This window comes from Palaemon carinicauda, chromosome 8 (genome assembly GCF_036898095.1).
Source record: "Palaemon carinicauda isolate YSFRI2023 chromosome 8, ASM3689809v2, whole genome shotgun sequence".
NCBI classification, from domain to species: Eukaryota; Metazoa; Arthropoda; class Malacostraca; order Decapoda; family Palaemonidae; genus Palaemon; species Palaemon carinicauda.
The window spans coordinates 170,204,810-170,207,309 of record NC_090732.1 but is presented as its reverse complement, the minus strand read 5'-3'; the positions used below and the strand labels follow the sequence as shown (position 1 = coordinate 170,207,309).

Genomic DNA, 2,500 nt, shown 5'->3' with positions numbered 1-2,500 from the left:
TATAATATATATATCCAGATATATTCATATAAAAGAGCCTCTAAATAAATTAAACCATACTACATATCATAACACAAATCTATAAGTATGTCCCAACAACCTTATGACCATAATAACATTATAACAACAACGCAATTATCATCAATCCGCTTGCGAACACCATCATCCATCCATCCAAGCTGGATATGGCTTATGCATCCAGCAATCACACACATATGTATAAGATGAAAATCCCCCCAACCCCCCCCCCCCTTCCCACTCAGCATAATGTATGATTACACATAGTCATGATCAAACGCAAATTTCCCGATCAAAATTTCGCTATTAACGAGATTAGTCGAAGCTTACGGTCTTTAATGATCGAGCCTGGGGTGAGGGTGGGGGGGAGGGGGGGGGGGGGGGGAGTTTGTGGGGGTGGGGGGGATCAATAAGTTTCATAAACATGGAAAATCAAAAGTTAATGCAAGCGAGGTTAATTACTCGGCGAGCATTAACCAGGTGATAAATTCATGCCACCGATCCAGATAATCAGATGTGCTTTATTTTGTGCCCTTCGTCATTATTAGTTTTTAATTAAATAATGTCTCCGCTTAATCCTACTCAAAAGCCGAACAATTAGTTCGATTGAAATAAATATGCGGTGTTTGGTTGAAGTCTCAAAAAAAAAAAAAAAAAAAAAAAAGGGGGGGAGGGGGTTTTCTGGTTAAGTAGGTGGGGGTTAAGTGGTGGGTTATTCGTATTTAGCTGCCACATATCCATATACGGAAGTGGCAATCATTATCTCTCTCTCTCTCTCTCTCTCTCTCTCTCTCTCTCTCTCTCTCTCTCTCTCTCTCTCTCTGTCTTCTTTTCTGATTTCATTCTATATATATATATATATATATATATATACATACAGTATATATATATATATATATATATGTGGTGTGTGTGTGTGTGTGTGAGTGTGTGTGTGTGCATGTATATATGTATGCGTGTATATAAATATATATATGTATATACATATATATATACATATACATATATATATATATATACATATATATATATATATATATATATTTATTTATTTATTTATTCATATATATATATATATATATATATGTGTGTGTGTGTGTGTGTGTGTAAATTATGTATATATACATATATATATACACAATTTACACACACCCACATATATATATATATATATATATATATAGTTATATAAATATATATATACAGTATATATATATATATATATATATATATATATATATATATATATATATATATATAGATATTACTAAGTTACAACCCTAGCTGGAAAAGCAAGATGATATAAGCCAAAGTAGGCTACTCCAACAGGCAAAGGTAACCCAGTGAGGAGAGGAAATAAAAAAAATAAATAAACTACAAGAGAAGCAATGAACAATCAAAATAACATAATTTAACGACAGTAACCTTGAAATAGATCTTATATAAACATATATATATATATATATATACACAGTATATATATATATATATATACACATAATATATATATATATATATATATCTACACACACATATATATATATATATATACATATATAGGTATATATATATATATATATATATATATGTATATATATAAATAAATAAATAAATATATACATATATATATATATATATATATATATAAACTATGAAAACACTTATGTCAGGCTGTTCAACATATAAGCATTCGCTGCTAGTCAGACAATTGTTCTTTATTATATATGGTAGATAATAAAGAAAATTATATAAATAAAATTTAATAAGTCTACCTCTTTAGCTGTTCTTCGATTTCAAGATTTTATTAATTTACTTATCTATCTTCTTGTGGTGGCCGATGTAGTAACGTCCCTGACTGGTGAACACCAGACTTGGTTTCGAGTCCCGCTCAAACTCCTTAGTTCCTTTGGTCGCTGTAATCTCACCATCCTTGTGAGCTAAGGATAAGGGGTTTGTGAGAGCCTATAGGTCTATATGCTGAGTCACCAGTAACCATTGCCTGTCTCTCTTTGGTCCTAGCTTGATTGGAGAAGAGGTTTGGGCGCTGATCATATGGGTATATGGTCAATTTCTAGGGCATTGTCCCTTGCCTCTGCCATTCATGAGCGGCTTTTAAACCGACATTCCCTTTCTTTGTATCACTCCCTCAGCAACTCATTTTCTTTCTAAAATTCATATCTCTATTCCAGCATCCCTCTCTCCCGTAATTATAACCTGTCATACACGGCCATCAATTTTCCTCATCCCGTCCCCCTATTCTCTTTTCTTTATTTCCTCCCTTCCTTGCTATCTGTCTCTTTCTCTCATGGTAATTCCATTCTCTCTTTTATTGCCCCGAGGCTAATCCTCATTGTGTTTTCACTCTTCCGGGGATTTCTTTTAAGGAATATTTGATTTTCCGTTTCATAGGAAATTATTATTAATTTTTTTTTTTTTTTTTTAGTCATGGAGACTTGGTAGAGACTGATTTCATTTCATTATT

The 2,500-nt window shown here is 32.0% G+C and overlaps 1 protein-coding gene across 2 annotated transcripts in view; it reads right to left on the bottom strand.

Moving 5' to 3' along the window:
- LOC137646128 (homeobox protein OTX2-like) overlaps positions 1–2,500 on the bottom strand; it is a 402,842-nt gene that overhangs the window by 113,955 nt on the left and 286,387 nt on the right. The gene's annotated exons all lie outside the window — the stretch shown is intronic.